We start from the raw sequence: 20,429 nt of genomic DNA, 5'->3' as shown, positions 1-20,429 counted from the left end.
ACCCAGCCTCCTCACTGGTGGGGTGGTGTGAGGGGCAGGAAAGGCCTTGATGCTGTGTGAGCACTGCTCAGCAGTGCCTGAAACAGTGGTGCGTTGTCAACTCTGTTTGCAAAAAGTCAGGAACATACACTATGTGTGCGTGCTGCTATGAAGAAAATTAACTCTCTCCCAGATGTAACTGGTACAATAACAAAACGGCATCACATGAGATAGTTCTCTGGGCAAAAGAACTAAGAATTCTTGCAAAGTTAGGATAAAAACCAGAAAAACTTCCAGAGGTCTGTGAAGAGTTCTCTAAAATACTTCAAAACTAAACTTTAATCCGCATCAGGCAGAAGCAGACTCAGTGTACCAAATAGTGACGACAACATAAGTTAATATGCTCCTCATGCAACATAAATTATGGAACATAATCCAAAGATTAAAGTATTCTCTGCTGTCCTCTATTAAATTATAGGAGCTTGGGAAGAAAAAGCAAATAAAGCATGACTTCAAAAGGGAAGCTGATGTCCCAGAGAGGAAAAAATAATTTTCTAAATATGTAGAAAGGGAATTTTGGGCACATTAAGTCGGTCACACCATTTACTCACCTACCAACATATCCCTTCTCATAGTACAGCTTTGATCTATTTTAGTTTCTCCTTCTTTGTATGAGTTATTTAAATAAACTGAAAACTGATTAGCTGAGGGATAAGAGGTACTCAAAAATGTTGATAATGTTCTGAATTGCCTAAGGCAGAGTAGGGGAGCAATTTTCGAAAGTGAGAATTATGTCTATGTTATTAATGTAGTCAATATTTATATGGATTAGCTGAGCAGGAAGAAAGGAAAAAGAAAAGTTCTCTTGCAAATCAGAAAACTGCTAAATTTCCATGAGAAAGCATGAATGAAATTGAGTCACTCATGTTCTGGAAATGCTGCACTGGCTGAGATGTACAATCATGGTGACATAAGAACATACTAACTGAATTCTTTTATGTTCTGAAAACTCAAATACCTGATTTGTGGATTTAGTTTCAAAATTTCATTTTCTAAGTGCTGACTCTGAGATTTCCTGTAATACCAAATGAAATTATAAAAAGAGCAGCACAGAAAAGCTTTAAGAATTGTATTAATTATCCCTATATGTTTGAAGTCTCATCTGCAGTATTGTTGTTTACTTTGTGATGCTTTTGGTGAGACAAATAATAGAAAAGTCTAGGAATCTGAGTTACTGTAAAGCCTGAAAAAATGACGAGTTACTGGTGACAGACTTTCCATAGATTATATGCGTAAAACTAAACTTGTTTGCAGTGAAACTCATTACTTCACACTTTGCAAAAAAAGATATGGTTTATAAAAAAACTAATCTACTTTTATATTCAAGAAAAATTATATGCACAACAGGAAATTGTGAATAGCAGTTAGCAGTAACTGTTTTCATGTAATTTCCTTCTCAAGCTGCCAATCAGCCACAATGTGTGTCTTTCCATGCTCAAGGAGCTGTCTTTTTGACACTCTCTACACATCAATAGCAATAGCATGGCAAATTTTACAGTGTTTAAAAAAATTATAATCCTCCCAATTTTATTTAGGTTCTAACAACCTAGTTTATTATTAATTAACAACCTTAGAAGACAGAGGTTGGGGGGACTTTAATTATTTGCGATGCTTAATATCACATCTTTGCTACATATTCGTGGAACAATAGCTGACATAAGGATCGGATGATCCTTAGTGCTAATGTAAATTTAATTAATATGAGGATCCTTCTCACTTTGGAATCATGTATTGTTTGTAGAGGGTTCATATCATATAACTTCCAGGATTCCAAGACCTGAAGCAACAATGGCTACTTCAAGTTTACAGATCAGCTAGATTTAAGATTGATGAGACCTTGGTTTTCAGTGACATGCACAGGTTCGCCCATTGATTTCAATGAGCAGAAGAGCAAGATCAGGCTTCAGATTTCCTTCCACTTTTAACTGTTAATTTGTCATATCAAACAGATTGCATATATGGACATGAGACTTAGTAGCAGCAAATCTTTTGAAGCACACAAGATGATTGTTAATGGGTTAAAGGCTCCCCAGTTCTGTCTTCTAGCCATTAAAATCTGCAATTACAAAAAAGATCTTGATCTCTGGAAACCATGCCTTGTTAAATTTCCTTAGCAGACAAGATGGTACTGTGTAGCAATACATGTGGTTGCTGTTAGCCACATCCTTGCTGTAAGTTACCACAGTGTAGCCAAGGTAATAGGATGTGACAAATGGCAGCACGGCAAGTCATTTTGTGGAGTTTCCTTTGGAATATAAAAACTAAAGAGAGGCTTACTCTGACTTTCACTATCCATTTGCTCATGGATGTAGTGAACCATGATTAACTTGAATTTGAGCTGCACTGATCTACAAAGAGGCAAGGGAAAATCCTAGGGAACAGCAAGAAATCTGATAGGGATAAATGGCAAAGCAAGGCAGAGTGAGATGCTGCAGAATGCAAATACATCTTGGGTCATTTATTTGGATAAAAATTACTTCAAAAATAGACTTTAAAATTTTTTTTTTTTTTTTTTTAATCAAACCCTAGTTTTTCTCTTTAGGTCCATGAAACTCTAGGATAGGGTACTGTTGCCCATGAGGTAAGATTTTGCTGTTGGGCATGTGCAAAGCCAAGAGCAGGAAGATGACTCTATTGCTTTGCAGTTTTGACCTTGAAAAAGAAGATTGACAAAATAGGAAATGTCAAGTCTCCTACATTTTTTTTTCCAGCACAGACAGAGTGTGGGCTTTTTTGTTTTGATTTTTTGATGACCTTAGATTTTATTAACTGACTTTTAAATTGCTGTTACTCCAAAGGGCTTTTGAACAAAAAGAGGCGGTTGGGGGGAATGATAATTTTCTTCAGTAAGAAAGGAAAATACACAGCACTTCTTAATGATAGAAAGTTAGAAACATTTCAAAAGGCCTTTCACAGCTGTTTGTCTTCCCACAGATTAGAGAACTACCAGAAATATCTGCAGGCAAAAATGACTTCAGTGATTATTTGAAGTGTGGACTAAATGTTAAAAACCACACGCGATTCAGTTATATTCTGGTGTTTAAATACAGGAATATAAAACAAGAAAACTGGTAATTATTTGGGGAAGCTTTTTTTTAACATAGTTTTTAAAAGAAAGAAATGAAAACTTTTTGCTAAATTTATTTTCTGACTTCTGTTGTATAAAGTAGGTTTGGATTTTATAAAAACATGTGATGGAAGAGATAAAGCTTAATGCATAAATATGATAAATATGAATTTTCATTGGATGTCATATTATTGAAATAGAAATTTTTTTTAAAAATTGACTAACAACTCCAGCCAGAGAAAGTGACTGTCCCACTTGCTCAGCTATTTGCTAGGTTACTGACCTTGACCATTCACTTACCTTCCTCTCTCTCCTCCCTCTTCTTTCCAAGATTGCCTTCATCTCATTCAGTTCTGGTAAGTCTGGGGCAGAAAAATTGTGCTGAAACCATTAAACCTGTTGACTGTGGAACTGAGACCAGACTAGGGGCACAAACCATTTTATATGGATCAGTGAGAACTAGAACAACATCTTTGACTCTGTTATCTTTGTACAAAACTGATGCTTTATGTCCCACTTAGACATAATCCTTTGACATTCACCCTCTGAATACTGATCTGTTTCACCTATTGCCCTACAGGGTCATAAAGATTTGCAGTCTTTAGCTAGTCTTACATGTTCTCCTATCTATTTTTTGGCTTTTTACATACATAAAAGCTTTTGATTTTTCTCAGTTGCTAACATAGCTCTGAACATTAACAACCTCACTGAGTGTTCTATCTTTTGCTCTTCTCAAGACTTTTTGGTTATGAACAATTTCCATTGGCTAGGGCATGCATGAGTCTTCAAAACATGAACAAAATGTCACCTAAAGAGCATGGTGGAATGTCTGAGATGGGCATCTTCCGTGCTTATGGATTTGCTACAGTCAGTGCATCCTGCACATTGAAGAGATTTGGAATAACCAGGAAATATGAAGCTATTCATAGTTGCAAGAGGATATAGACAGAGGAATATGCTTTTTTACAGCCCTTTTGCAAGGCATCAGATTTGACAATCTATTTTTCTGTCTCCTGTTCTAAGAATGAAAAGTACTCTTATTGTGATGTTGGATTTATTAAACGTTCTACAATTACCCTGAATATCTGAGTAGAATCTGTAAAGAAAGTGGGTTTTCTTCTTGAATTAACTTAATTTTAGTAGATTAGATGGTTAATTTGGAATAAGGGATGAAGAGCCCAAAACAAACTAGTTCTGCCTTACTCTTCACTATTTTAACAGTTCTAAATACTAATTTATGAAACTAATTTAATAAGTTTTTTCATAGACCCAGTTGCTGATAATCAAAAATTTATATTCAAATATTTCATCAAGACAATTTTTACAGCTAGTGTCATATGGGATTTTTTAAAACACTTTGGTTGAATTTTTTAAAATTTTATTTAAATCCCAGCTAATTTTATCCTGTGTTTAATTTAGTTGCATGATAATTATTTTTAAATACCTCACCTAATTAATTTACCAACCTACTTGCACCAGATTCATCTCCATAGGACATGCATACTTTACAAGTCACAGTGTTCTAGAAATCAAACAAATATAGAAGGAAATAAAGGTGCATTTTAGTCAGTAGCTAAGTTGTCATTTCATATCACATATATATAGGGCATTTTAGATACCACATTGAAAAGTATTTTCTAGACAATTATTTCCAGTCTAAGTATCCATAGGGAAGCAGAAAACTATTTAAAAAATGAAAATAAGATGGTTTATATCACCTGCATAACTTGTTTTGTTCTCTGCCTTCAGGCTTCAAAATCCGCTTCCCATATTTTTTCCTTTCTTTAAAAATAATGTACATCAGCTTAATTTATCCCAGGTCCCAACAGAAGGATCAGATTTTAAGCATTTAATGCTGTGGTTTCAAATCCAATTTTACAGTGTTCATCGTTTCAGAAGTGGCAGAATCCAAAGTGAGCTTTAAAGAAAAAAAAAAGAAAAAAGAAAAAAAAAAAAAAAAAAAAAAAAAAAGAAAAGAAAAAAAAAAAGAAAAGAAAAGATCAAGCTGTTTAGGGCATGTACTTTTATAAGGTAAAGTTTTACTATGAAGTTATAACCTGAAGAATTTTTCTAAAGGTGTTAGTTAGGAATATTTCCAGTTTTAAGAACTGTTTCTTATTGAAAAGGAGCAGAATTTTGAAAGGCAGCCTTCTGTGTATATGCAATTTTTTGTGTACTTCTTCTAATGTGTCCTAGTGAAACTACTGCATAGGAGGACTACTTCAGGTTTTAAGGGAAAAAAAATCCAAATCATTTTCAATACATAATTATTCCATTGCTGCTGAATGCAAGAATGCAGAAGCTGGTAAATATGATTCTTCCTCCTCAAGGAATTGTCTGAACAGTTGTGGCTTGACACTATTGTAGGATACAGGATCATCCCTTTTATCTGCTGCCTTTATGACATGTGCCTGGGAACAACCCCTGCCATCTGCACACCAGTTCACTTTCCTGCTGGTGAAGTCCACCATCATTAGAGGATTGCTCTCTGAATTTCCACTATCTGTAGGGTGCAAGCCCTCCAGCAAAAATCCTAAGCAAAGTAAAGAATACCCTTAAGAACTCATTAGGCAAAAATTTGCAAATTTGCTTTGTAAATCTTTCCATGCTCCTCAGTGAGTAACAAGTGCTATTCACAGGTTCAATTCTACTGATTTCAGAAGTGAGTCTCTTACTGAAAACCAGTGTTTGTCTACAGGACAGAGAACTGGAATGAGCAATAATTTTGCTCTGTGTCCACACAGAGCTTACAATTGATGGAGACCAATAAGGAACTTGTTGAGAAAAAATTGCTGACAAAAAGGCTTTCACAAGAGTAGTAAATGACTCCCAAATACAAAGCTGTGATCACCAAATATCTGCATGACTAACAGAAAATATACATTAGTGTTGGATACCTTCTTTCCCTTCGTAGAAAATCCTGTTCCCCTTCCCTTGAGATATTTTCTTTCATGGAAATTTCTTGCTGATTATAACCTTAATATAAAGCTAATAAGTGAGATGGGAATTGTTAAGTTAAATTGGCAATACAGCCTTTCTTAAGGCACAAAGTTGAAGGAATTTTGGGTGCAGTATCTCGGCTGGGTATAAATCAGCAGTGGTGATACCACTTAGGCTTCAGGCATAACAGTGAAGCAGCACCTTCTTTGTAACCATTGCAAAATTGCATGAGTTGACAGTCAGCTTCTCAGAGTCTGTGACAGAAGACTGCATGGATAATCTGATTTTGATGTTGGAAAGAAGACAAAGATGTAGTGGATACAGAAGTTGAAATACCTTCTTCCCCATGAATGTACTCCTACAGGTCATGGTTCAGACACATTAGCGAGGTAATATGACAAAGCTTATACTGATACTACTTCTAGGGATGTTTGGACAAAGTTTGTCATCTGGATGTCATAGACAGCCCTAGATAGACTTTATTTTAAAGTGGGTGGAGAAACATTACATCATCCACTTTGACACAGGAATCCCTTCTAGAGCATGTTAAAACAAGAGGGAAAAAATGATCTGTTTTTTTAACTGAATTGTAGCTTATTGTTTATAAGCAGCTTCTTTTAATATGCTCTTCTATACTGGCTTTTCTTTGTAAGGTATGTGGAATGTTAAAATTCATTCTTTTTTTTAATAAAGTGTGGCCAAAAATAGCCTGGACACATGATACTGAAGCTGCTCTTGTGCTACCCATTTAAGTTATGTATCAAGTCTAAATTTAATCAAGGCCACATTTTATTTATATATTTCATGCATTAAACTCATTTAAACTTTTAGTCAGATTTCATTAGGGGAAATACTACCGCACACATCATGCAGTAGTAAAGCTAATGTGCTTCAGGAATTTGAAAGGATTTAGAGATCAGAGGGTCTGATTTCAAAATTTCTTTTTCTTTTTCTGCTTAGTGCTTGGAGCAGGTCTGTATGCTGCACATAGTTTGTTTCCTAGGACACTAATACAGTCAGCATGGTCTGTACAAATGTGTAAACACAGACATTCTCTGTAATCAGTGCATTTGGTGTCTTAAGGCAAGATTATGTTTTTTTAGGAAATGCAATTTATGTTCAAGATTAAATTTCTCCTCCAGACTGATAACGTCTTGAAGTTGAATGAGATCATAAATTTTGTGTCCTGACTTCTTGTTCTCCATCTTAGATCTCCATTCCCTTTTCCAGTCTTTTAGAAAAGGGGAACTGAAAGAAATGCATCTCTAATGATTAACCTTCACAAAAATAGTCTGCAAGGATTGATAATGTGCAAATAAATGTTTAAAAATCTTAAATTATAAAAAACTGCAATAAATGCCTCTACTAATCCACTTCCAGGTTTCATTTTTATACAGGATTAAAAAATACCCCAACCACAGAAAAGTTCTCATACATAAGCAAAAAATAACGCAGCCTTAACTGAATTTAACTGCTGTGGTTTGTCAGGTCTCTTTTGGTCAGACTCTCTCTGATGCTTTTTCACCCCACTGTCTACAAAACTGAGGAAACTTCATGCTGTATCTTTTGTTATAACTCAGATAGGGATATACACATTTTTATGATTCACAAGACAGCTTCATTTATCTTTGCTGGCAAAAAGAAACAAAAGAGAAAATAAAGAAAAAAAAAGGTAAATAACACATACATGCATGTGCATTTTTTCAGCAAAGCAATTGGACTTTCTTTTAGTGTGGGTTTTTTCCCCTCCTGGTGCAATTTCACCACAGTCCTCAAGAATGGAAATCTGTCATTCGTGTATGCATTGAATCTTACAGCGCTGAAAAGCCAGTACATGGCAAAGTTTTAGTGACCCAGGGCATATTTGAACTTGTGATCTAGAGATGAAAGGCTTCATATTCAATTTCCAGTCCCATGACTCATCCAGTTCCCCAGCATAATTTTGGTTTGGGAAAGAAGTTTTTGAATTACGAATGTGCAAAGAGCTTTCTGACAGAATTGCAATTTAAAAACAGAATGGCCTGATTTACAGACATGCTGAACCCTCAGGGTCCCACTGAGTTAAGACTATGCAACAGTCAGAAAATAGACCTTACTTAGCACCTGTCTTCAAAAAACTCCTCAAAAGGTAAATATATTGCTGTAGGATCTAGGGATGGTGATCCCAGAACCAAATACAAGGCCAGGCTTGGAAAGGGATGAATTCTATAGCATCTTTCTTTCTCTCCTCAGCCTGTGAGGAAACCACTACAAAGGAGCTATTGAAGACTCTGGACATGTGGTGTGTCCTGAAGGACTAACAAGACTAGGAGCTCTGCCTTCTGACAGTAGACACTACATCCCTGATCTCCAGTCCTATCCCTTTTCTCTTCCATGTCTTTCAAGGAAAAAAATATTTCTCTCCCTTTTAACAGATTCTCTTATGGTGGAAATATATTTTCCCCAAGATCAAGTACTTAGTTTCTCTGACAGAAAGTTTCTTTGCAATGATGAGAGGGTGCTAGTGCTGCACAAAAGAAATTAAGCATTCCCTCTAATGTATGTTATACCTCTTCAGTTCTCAAGCCAAACATCTCAGTGTCCCCCACGTCGTGCAAGTCAGCTCACCCTCAGAGCCAGCAGCTTCTCCAAGGGGATAGTTTCAGGCATTTATGTTAATGCTTAGATCTGCTTCATGTTATTTAATGTACTCAAATCCTGACTGCCTTAGCAGTATAAAACCAGTTTGTGTGAGCTATGTACCATAGTTAATGCACAGCCAACAAAAGCAATGTAATTGTTCTTGTAAGTCTTAGATAACCTCTTAGCAGTTAAATTCCCTTGTGACTACACAGTCATACCAACCATTATTCCTCACAGAAGAATTTTTGGAATGTGGTAGTTAAGTTAAAAATAATTTTCACAACAGTATTCAGGAGAAATGTTGCCAAGACAAAGAAATCATGAGATCAGAGAAGCAAATCAGCAAAGCAGCAAAATAACTTGAGGCATCACTTCTAACCAGAATCTTTATCAGCTCCTCACCTTTTGCATCTTAAGCACCTTAAGCACTGTTTATTGTGCTTTTATGTACCCTGCTAAAATTAAAATTAAATTATTCCTGGCTTAACCTAAGTAAAAAAAAAAAGCTTCATTATAACACAGATTAATGAGCAGAGGCATTGGAACTACTACAGTAAGCTGTAATGGAAATTCTTTGCTGGCATTACCGGGCTTGCTTTGTGAAAGTGGATGTTTAATTAAACTTCAGTGTACCCTAAAAAAGATGTATAACTCAGTCAATTAAAATTACAAACAGAAAAGACATCTATAGCAGTTATGCAGTTGTGCCTCTCCCTCACTGCCACTGAATGGCACAATATGATCACATTGATTTCACACATTTTGTTGGTCTTGTTAAACAAAAGACAGCACAGTTTCCTATAAAGAACTGGAAAATTATCATTATATGAACATTAAATTAGATGGATATAATTTTTCAATAGAAGACTTACTAAAGCACCTTGAAAATAGAAGACTTTGAAAAGAAAAAGAGGCATTTGAAAATTTTCTGGCTAGTCTCATCTGAAGAGGATTATATCTATAGGTCAAATTACCAGGGAAAGTAGAAAGCAGGACTTTTTTTTTTTTTGTGCCGGAGATTCAGGTTTCTGCAGAGATTTAAGTTGCCAGTAATTCCAATTACTGGAATTGAGTATGCTTCTTTTCCAGGTAGAACCCAAATATAATTGCTAGGTTTACAACAGTTTTAGACAAAACTATTATTCTTTCCCCGGGTCTTTGGAGGAGGACGCAGCTATTTTTCGGTTTGATCTGTGCTCTAACTCTTTTACTACCAAAAGTGGAAACCATAAAATACCTTGGGCTGACACTAGTCATATTTTTGCTTCCAATAGAAATCCCAGAGAACATGAGTATCTTGTGGATATGTATTTTATATAAAACAGTTCACACAACTTTAATGCATTTTGAATTAAAAAACTCAGATATAGGCATAATAAATAATTTTTAAAGCTGGAGTGTTCCTTTCCTCCACTGGGTGTCACCATAAGGCAACAACACTGGGCTTGGAAATCTCAGTAAGAGGTTTCTTGGATCAGAGATTCTGTATTTATTCCAGAAGAATGCAATGGAATAATCATATTTGCTATTTGGTCACTGATTAAAGCCCCACCTAGCCCTAAGGTCCTCAGATGGATGCCTGTGCACCAGTGAATATCAGAACAGAACTGAAGGGGCTTACCAAATAAAACCCCAACCAAAATGAACAAAAAGCCCAACAACCTGTTTCTAAGAAATTATGTAAGTGGATTTTAAGATTTCTTTCAAGTGGTCATGAATGAAGTTAAATGGAAGAAACTCTCTGAAAGACTGAAGTCTTCATTGAAGTATTTTATTTGGGAACAGAGGATGGGATTCAAAAATTGCTAGAACAGTTGCTATAGGGAAGGGCATTTCACCTGACTCATTTTACCTAATTCAAACTCATAATTAATCACAATTTCACCTACATAGTATCAAACTTTCCATTAAAATATATACACCCAAGGTGAGAGCCATCTGACATGGAGCAAAAACTTATAGGAGTCCTAGGTGACTCATAGACAGAATTTACAGCATTACTCCTTTTACCTGGAACAGTTACACCTGGATCTCATTGTCACCTGAAAGGGGAGGGAAAAAAATAAAAGGGGGGGAGGGGGGAAAGAAAAGAACGCAGCAAATAACCATCTATTTTATTTTTAAAATAATGTATTTTTCACAAACTGTATACTTAAGAAAAATTTAAAACCAATTCCTGCCTCCCCGCCATTCCTGAAGTATTTAATTAGTTTTTATTCTTACTCCTTTCTTCTGTTTTTGTTAATTTTCCCCCACACAATAATGCCTAATGGCATAATCAGAAGTCTAGACACTTGTTGGTTCAATTATTTAATTTTTTTTTGCTATTCTGGATCCTATCAATAATTTCTCCAGTGTGTAATACCAAAAAAAGCCCTGAGAATTTTGGAAAACTTTCTCTACATTCAAATCCTGGCTAGATTGTAATTACAAAACACAAAGAAAATGTTTGTGGTTTGATTCTTTGCTGAGCAATTTTGGGTAAATTATAAAATTCAGAAAGAGAGAGAAAAAAAAAAAGAAAACATAAGCCTGGCTCTTCCATCCCACAGTCTCAATCACTTTTTTTGGCTGTTTATATTCAAGGTGGATAAAGTGTAAAAGATTAAGGCTACAAAACTAAAATGTATTTGAACACTCCAGATGTGTTCAGATAGACTGATAGTAAAGTAGACAACATTTATTTGCTAGTTACCAACCTTTGAATGGAAATGTAACACTTTCAGTGCAACTTCATATTTCCTTCAAGGACTGATGAATCCTTTTTCTATGGGGCCCAGGTAGAATGTGTTATTTCTGGGAACAGGAGTAAATATTTTGTAAAAGCTGGTGAATTTTCACCTTGGTATGACCAAACCAGACTTGGAAAAGAGAAAGAAAAAAAAAAAAGAAAGGAAAAAAAGGTAAAGAAAGAAAAAGATTACGCTGGAAATGCTGCTAACACCCAATGGGTCAGGATTACTATCTGGAATATCTGAGACTGAATATCTGTTCTGAAATTGGTCCCCTTCCTCTCCAATCATCCCAAAAAAGATCACAGCCTGCTCTGTTGAGGTTTTGTATATACTCTGGACCTACATACTGAGGCTTTCAGAAGCTGTTGTGGTTATCTCTCATAGGGGGCGGCCAAGCAGAAGTTCTGGTCCTGAGCATCAGTAACACGATGCAGAAAAGATTCCACCTTCCTGGTGAAATCTTCAGCTTTTGGGCTGAGAATTTGTTCATTAGTCATTTACTGGAATAAATACAATTCCTCTTATTTTAATTAAAACTGTAAGTTAGCTCTTTTTTTTTCTTTTTTTTTTTTTTTCTCTACTGATGAAGAGCAAGTGTTACCAGCTTGAGGTGATCCTTATAATTTCTTTGAAAGGATGCTAACCCTCTGCATGTACTTAACTCATAGGAGGGTATCAGATTACTCTGCTAAACAGACATTACAGTCGGGGTTGACCAAGATCAAGGGAAACACAATCAGCACAAACTGTACTTGAACAGTTCCTCTGAAAAGAACCCAGCATGATTTTGGCTGGATTTGAGATCCAAATACTTTAGATTAAATGCACTGTTAGGGATATAATCAGCTAGACTTTCAGCTTAGAAGGTAGATCACTGCTGGAAATTTGTAAGCATTAGGACTTACAAAGTTACGAGTCTGATGTTTCAGTTATTTGAAAATCCAGCGACCTTAAAAATACCATGCAATCCATACTAATGACAAGGAAATGGGAACACAAAGCTACAAATAACCCTAGACTAAAAAGGCGTTGTGACAATTTTCTTGACATGAAGGCTGACCATGAATTTTATGTAAATTATGCTAGATGTTGCAAAAAAAGTTAAAAGTTAGGCTCCTACAGAGCAATACCAGGCTACTTGTTCAAACAATAAAATAGACCATTTCATTTTTCATTTTTTTAAGTTATTCTGATGCTTTTCCCTCCAACAAAAATATGTATACTGCTACCAGAAAAGAAATAAATACAGGGTGCAAGTCACATCTGAGTTTTTGTCAGACTTCAGTGAGAACTTGCTCTTCAGAGTAAGGGGATAGAAGTGGTAAGGAAACTTCCCAGAGCATTCACGAGATTCTCTGTCAGTCACACTCCCAGCACCAGAGACTTTCACTGCTAGACCAAAGCCGCTCCACAGCTCCAGTGAGCCCACAGGTGCCCTGCACACCCCACTCACAGTCAGACCAGGTTTCCTGAGCAGTTTAACCCCAGGTTTCCCACAGCAAAATCTGAGACGTCTCATCCCATAAAAACATTTATTCACAGCACAGGAACACAAACACAGCCTGGGCTGGTGCCTCCAAGGAGAAACCCCCAACAAAGGATCCCCTGGGCTTTTATATCTTCACAGTCTACCCAGGCAAAATTCTCGATTTTCCTCTTGAGTCCTCGCCTCCTGCTGTGCCTCCCAGTGTCCATCCACCTGGGGGGCACCGTCCTCTTCATGCCCTTTGTTAACCAAAGTGTGAGAACTCACTGCTCCCACCCCGAGCTCATCTGCATCTCAATCTACAGCTCGCAAATAGGTGCACCACTACTCTGGCACCAGATGTATTCCTCAGTAATCCTCCCTCTGAGCATTGAACATTCCTGCTAATATACTAAAAGGAAAGAAAGAAACATTCAAGGCCTTTATCCCTTACCCTTATATATAATGCTTTATGCAAGTTACAAATTTACTGATTTAGGTTAACAGGTGTATCGTACAAGAGAAATCTCCATCAGCCCTCAGTGTCGTATAGACACCAATGCATGTGCTCTGTGCAAACAGCTTAGCATCAGTCTGGAATATTTTAATCTTAATATCTCTGAGCAAAAGCCGAAAACTGCTTTTTGTAAGACTATTCAGCTTGAAAGCTTCTGCCAGTTTGTAAGAACAAATAAGACTACTAAGCATTCTTGATATAAGAGAAAATTCTAGCTTCTAGTAGTCAGCGGTTGTAGAATTTAGGTTGCTTAATATATCATATATAAATTTGTTTGAAAACAAATATAGAAAGTTTTGCTGCTAGAGCAGAAACGTCTTAAGTTTCATAGTAGACAATGAAGCTTAAGGTTTATTATTTCCTGCAAATTCCTTGATGCCAAAATCAGAAGGCAATATCACACAACAGAGTAATATGTTCTTTTTGGTAGTAATGAGATGCACTTATCAGTAATTATGTCTGATGCTAGGAGGCGGACAGAATTTATAGAATGATCAGACATTTTATACAAGTGTAGTCAATGGGAATGTTCTTGGCATTTCTGCGAAGATATCTTGTGAATTATCTGGCTTTTGTCCAAGTGCCCAACAATTCCACAGGATTCTTGCCTTTGGCAAAGGCAACATCTGTGCTCATTCTCTCAAGGATGCATTTCTGAACGGGAGAGAGATGCAATTTCTTCTTCCTCATCTAGTTAACGAGAAAGTATGCTCTTCAGGTAAGACTTATGGTTCACGGCCCTAGGTGAAATAAGTCTGCCTACACCTTACTTCTGGTTTCTCATCCTATGGCTGTCTGATGATAGGAGTCAAGGGAGTCCCCTCTGAAGATACAAGTTCAGTCTTGCTAAATTTTGTAACCCTAGCTCCCTGACTTTGGGTATTGATCTTTTCTTGATCGTAGTTGGATAGTGTGATGTAGTCACAGAAAATTTTCTGCAGTCTGGTCATGTAACAGTGATAAGAGGATGTCCAGCCACAGGTGAGCGTATTTGCCAGCTTTTTCACTGCTGCTTTTCACTTTCCTTGCTCTTCCTTGTAAGCCATAGTTCCTAGTGGTCACATAGAGGCATATGTTATACAGTAATTTATTTTCTGAGCACCACTTGCAGCATTTTTGTTTCCACCCTCAGAAGTTTTCTCCTCTGTCTCATGAAAGCAGTTGTTTCCACCTTGTCCTGAGCATACATGTCTTTTATCTTTTTCACCATAACCTTTCACTGCTCTTCAAGGCTAACCATATTGCACAGACAGTGAATACTCTGATCGATAATCCTCAAAGAAAGATGGCTATAATGCTTTGGAGCCAAGCAACTCCAAGGTTTTGTCTTCAGTGTAACAGCTGCCAAAATTTAGATGGTGTGGATAGCTAAGGAAATGAGTATCAGGTGTTTGGGGCCTTTTAACAGAATAATGTAGATGTGGCCTTCATAGACCTGCCAAACCACATATCTTCAGCAAGTTTCCTTCATGTGAGCCCTGTCAAAAATACTTTCAGATAAAATACAATGAAAACAATTGACTGTGATATAAAAGGCTCCAAGAGAGGTCATATCCCAAATATTTGTACCATGCTGTTAGGCTGAAAGCAAACTGGTCAAAGAGTTTTCAGTGAGAAAATGAAAACTTTGTTTAGCTATAAATTTCTTAGTAGCTGTTTGCCACATGATTGGAAAGAGATAAAAGCGCACTCAATGAGGGGTAACAGAACACCTTGTTCAGCTGTTCACTCACTCCTTTTTTTCTCTAATGTTTTTGATTTTGCAAGATATTTATGTCCATGGGTCAGTGTTTTGCTGAGCTGAAACCTATACTTAAAATGACAATATACTTCAGAATGAAATGTCCTGCAAAGCAAAGTAGTTTCATGTACTATCTGGACTCTGGCTCTGAGGGTAGCTGCACAGTTTCTCTCCAAGATTATTAGTTAGTTATTACATTTACAATCACTGTCATCATGAGACCAAGAAGAAAATAATAATTTTGTATGCACGTGAGTTTACAGTCAAAGTGCTAGGAGTCTAAGCAGCTTTTACAGCTAAGTAAAAACTCAGAACTGGTCTGGTAAAACAAAAGGGCTCCCCATGCTCGAAAAACTATCCACTCAAAGATTACTTTGAGTTACTGTCTGTAAAATTCATGCTCCAATTTCAGGCCACTGTTTTTAAAGCTGTCACATAAATGTTGACTCATAGAGGACCTGATGCCCTCCTCAGAGCAGAGGCTGCTGTCACGGCCCCGGCAGGCCGTGCCCACCGGTGTGACCCGGTCTGTCCCGGCGGGGCTGGGCTGGGCTGGGCTGGCTCCGCCGGGCTGTGCTCGCCATCTAGCGAGCCACCAAGAGAGGGTTCGCACAGACCGTGGTCTAAAAAAATTCTAAACCTTTTAAACACCTCTAAGGAAATCGTCTCTTTTCTGCAGAAAAAGAAAGCTTGTTTATGGAAAGTTAATCCTTATTTTTATTTCTGCTAATAAAAAGTTCCTAATGTCTTAAAGTTACTGAATATAGTGATCAATTGGCACAGTTCAATTTCAACAAAGGCTTAGCAGAGTGCTATTATACATATAATCATGTGCTACAAAAATTAAAAGTACTATTTCAAAGGCTAATTGTGTCCTCCTAAAGAGTTATCTGTTTTGAAGAGAACAAGAGTGGATTTTATTTTCAGAAAAGCCACCTCTGCTGTATCTGACCTGATCCAGTGATCTATTTCCATGAAAGCAACAAGGTAGATTAAAATAATGTCCTGTATGTTTAATGTGATCACGGCTCACTTTCACTATGGCAACATAAGCTCCAATTTTCCTGTGTAGGGTGCTTTGCTGTACTGGGTGCTATCTGCAAGATGGTATCTCAATCCATCTCTCTGCTTTTCCTCTCCCGTTATCTGCGTTGCTCTTATGACATTTCCCTTAGTAAGTTCTCTGAATCTTTTTCTTACTCTTGTATGTATGCCCTCTTCCATGTCACCCTTATCACTCCTTGAAAATCTATACCAGTTAAAACAATATCCCTTTGGGAGTGCTCTCAAATAAGGAATCAATTATTTGAAACAAGGCAATGCCAATCAGCCTTGAGACTGCCCAACTGCAATTACTGCTTCACTCAGTATTATCTCTCAAAAAACATGTATTACTTTCAAAAGTAGGCAGTTTTCTAAATGTAAAAAGTCCCCCAAACCAAAATAAACCAAGCCGATAAAAACAAAAAAAACTAACAACAACAACAACAAAACCCACTAAGAAACCAAAACCAAAAAAACCCCAAAAAAACCAAACAAACACAAGCAGGGAAAAATATAGCCTCAGATTAATTTATGGTTTTTGTTTATTTTGCTTTCATTTAGATTTTTGTTTGTTTGTTCCATTTTTTGTATGAGAAATTATGTAGGACAACCCCAAATCTTTTTAAAACACACACCTGTGGAGAGCCTTGTTGTTGACAATGCTTCATATGAAGCATTACAAATGAGAAAGATTTGTAGACAACACTTCATGATGTGAATTTAGGAGTACCTGATAAACAAACATAGCCTGATTGCCACAGATACAGTATGTACAGGTAGAGAATTAGAGAATTAGAGATTTTAGAGAAAAATTAGAGAATTTGCATGAAAGGATTTGGATGAGTGCTTCCAGTATAATTTTCAAGTCCCTCTATTAGTGCAAAAGATAAAACACAGTAGATTTTCTTAGTGGAGGTTTTAATTTAAAACAAATGAACTTGAGGAATCACATTTGTACTGAAACCTTAGTTTCAGAATTTACGTAGCTTTGGAGGTACTCTTTCTGCTGAAAATAGACTTTGATCCTCTCAGGGATCTGGCTGTACCTTGGCAGAGTCACAGTTGGTCTGGGTGTCTATGCCCTTGAAGGAACCAAGGATTAGGACAGGAGCTCAGCTCTTGACAATCATGCTCTTATTATAGGCAAACTCCCTACAATTTCTACACCTTTATAAAAAAGAAATTATGCTAATGTATGAGGTGCAACAAACAATGCAACCTTTCACTAGGAAACTTTTTAAAACCATATTGTTGAGAAAAAGACATTTCTAACTTCTAATGATGCATATTAACCTCCAAACAATAAATTCATGTTCACCATAGAATACAATCTATGTGGGTCATACAGAATTATTATATGACTGAATTTTCTGTAAATATATTCTTATACACCTGTAGAAAATTTTGGCTATTTGTCTTTTTCTCTGAATATCTGAAGACATTTTAGACCTCTGGATGTATCAGATTGTATCAGCTGTGCTGTTTGATGGATGGGCCTATGTAGTATTCAGGCATGTTTTAGTCACAAAAATGAAAGGCAGAAAGCAAAAATTCTTTGTAAAATAGAAAGACTACTAATCTTGTAAGTTGCTAGGAAAAAAACCCAAAAAACTTTATACATAATTTGGAGCATCTTATTTTAGTTAGCATTTCTTTTGTGTCCTTGAAAGTGGACTAGTAAATGTAATGTTATCAGAGTTCTGTAAGGGTAATGGCTTCATAATACCAGGCCATATAGTTATAGTAAAGGAAATTGAAGAATTTCTTTTTGAGACCTGGACAAACAAAGCATGGCTTGGCTGCACTTTGATCCAATTTAGCTGCTCTAACTCTCAGAGAATCACACAGAGACAGCTAAGTAAAGGTGTTGTTGGACTTTTAATGTACTTTCACCAGACCTAAATGCATTCCCTCACACATTCTTTTAATGTGACTAGACATTGATTCACTGGTTCATTGATACCCATTCTCTTAAGACTATGTGTCCTTACAACTGTTCTCTTTTTTTTAACCTCTTCTGGTCATATTTTGTACTTACTAGATCTCATACCTCTTGAAGCTTTAAGGGCTTCTGGATGTTAGTATAGCAATATAAAAAGGACAGAGGATACTCCTATTAAAGCCAGATACAAATCTAAGAGTGATAAAAAACAGACAAGTTAATTAAAATATTTAGAACAGTTTTTCAAAATTTAGAGTCTGAGATCAGATTCTCAATCCTGATCACTGAAATTAATCTAAATCAATCAACAGAAAATGAAAGACTGCAATAAACAGTGTCCTGGGCAATTTTAGTGTGGCGTGCTTAATTTTTCTTTTAGTTTCTCTTGTACAGTCTGATGAGGTCAATAAAAGGAGGAGAGATTATACTTTGCTCTTTCATGAGATGAACACCTTTTCCCATTGGGGTCGACCTGTGCCCTCTCATGTGGAATTGTAAGGAAGTTGTGTATGCATAGGAAGGAATGCAGTACAGTAGGAGTGAGTCTGAGATCTATTTCAGCAGTATATATTTCAGATTAGCTCTAAATTAACCCTAGACCAGTAGACAATAAAGTTATTAATAATTGAAACCCATTAGATGTGGTATTAAAGGGTATCTAATTTAATATGTAAGAATCTACTGATCACATTGAGAACTCTTCAAGATGTGAGCCCAAGGCACATCAGGCAGCAAAATCCAGGAGATTCTCTTTCCCAAAACAGTGATCTTAACAAGAATACTAATATCCTCAGAAATATCCCAAGACCCTCCAGTTAGTTTAAATCCTGAGTGTATTAGTAATGTGTACTGATTTCATAACTACTTGCAATGGCAAATACTGATACTGTTATGCAGTGTTAGTCTGTGCCTAACTTCTTAATAGAAGATTCTTGATTTCTATGCTACAGTATGCAGGTGATGAAACTAACATTCCCAGAAAGATTGAGTGGGACCCAAACAACAGAATTGTAATGCAAATTAGGGAAGAAATAAAATTTTGCAGCAAAGAGGGAATTCTCCAAGTGCTACTCAAACATTAAATATTTTTAGGCATATTATCATTGTATAACTTCCAAAAATACATGACTTGTGTTTTATCTAGTACAGATTCATTACAATCCTTAATAAACTCTTCTATGTCAACCAGGTGCAGTAAACAGGACCTAAGGAGGCTATTTGGAAGTATACTTTTTGAGTCTACTCAATAATGTAAAAATTTTTGGTTCTATTTAAATTTTTACAAAGTTTTAAATAAGCAGAAAAGCCTAGACTTCAATAACATTTACATCTTCATTTTTAAAATGTTCAGTTCTGAGATTTTATTTTTTATTTTGAAGCATGCAAATGATACTTTTCTTTTTCCCTTTTCAAAGGTGTTTTTGTATCTTTTCCTTCGAACCCACACATGGCATCTCTACATTCCTTATTACAGCACATAAAACACTGCAGTTAGAGAATATATCAGATCAGCAGCCTTTTTATCAGAGGATTAAATTCTTTAAAGGAAATGCAGAAACAATCTATGCATTTTGCATCTGTTATTCAATTGGCAAGATGCATAGGAATGTTTCAGCCTGCTGCCTTGAAAGCAGGCTGCTTTTCCTCTGGTACATCCAGCAATAAGTTGAGGAAATATGCTGACAGAGCTTGAGGGAAGAAGTAAATGAGTATTGCTCTCAAATTCATCTTTGGCAGCAGAGCAAGAAGCTATAATCTAATGCATCTTGTGTAATTGAGTTTACAAGATGTTATTCTTAGAGATCATTCTCCTGTTATAAAACACATATAATAAGTAAAAATTCTAGGGGAAAACCCCCTAATTTTATGCTTAACTCTTATGGTTTCTCTGACAAAATATTTTTTCCTTAGTTTTTCTCCTTTTGGAAACATATTTAGAACTCATACCTGTCATAAATGATGTTTGTGAAAGGCTTAGGATGGGAATACCTCCCCCACAATTTCTTAAAATATAGCCACACGCAAAACTTGTAAAATGGAAAAATAACTTATTTATTTATTTTTAAAATTTTGCCCTTAGACAAACAATTGTACACATTATACTTAGTGCTGAAAATTATGCAGTAACCTGACACCAGAAAGTGTGTTAGCTCCTAGTCATAGAACACAAAACATTCCTTATCTGTGATGATCTTCTTTTTCATTGTAATTTGCATAGAATGCAATCAGAGTGTTGCACAAATGTACTTGTTACAAAGTTTTTTCATTAGCAAAGCAGTAAAAATTAATTCAAAAACTCTTTTCAGACATGATAATT

This window comes from Pyrgilauda ruficollis, unplaced genomic scaffold, assembly GCF_017590135.1.
Source record: "Pyrgilauda ruficollis isolate IOZ18807 unplaced genomic scaffold, ASM1759013v1 scaffold32, whole genome shotgun sequence".
NCBI lineage: Eukaryota > Metazoa > Chordata > Aves > Passeriformes > Passeridae > Pyrgilauda > Pyrgilauda ruficollis.
Note: the sequence above shows the minus strand (reverse complement) of the source record.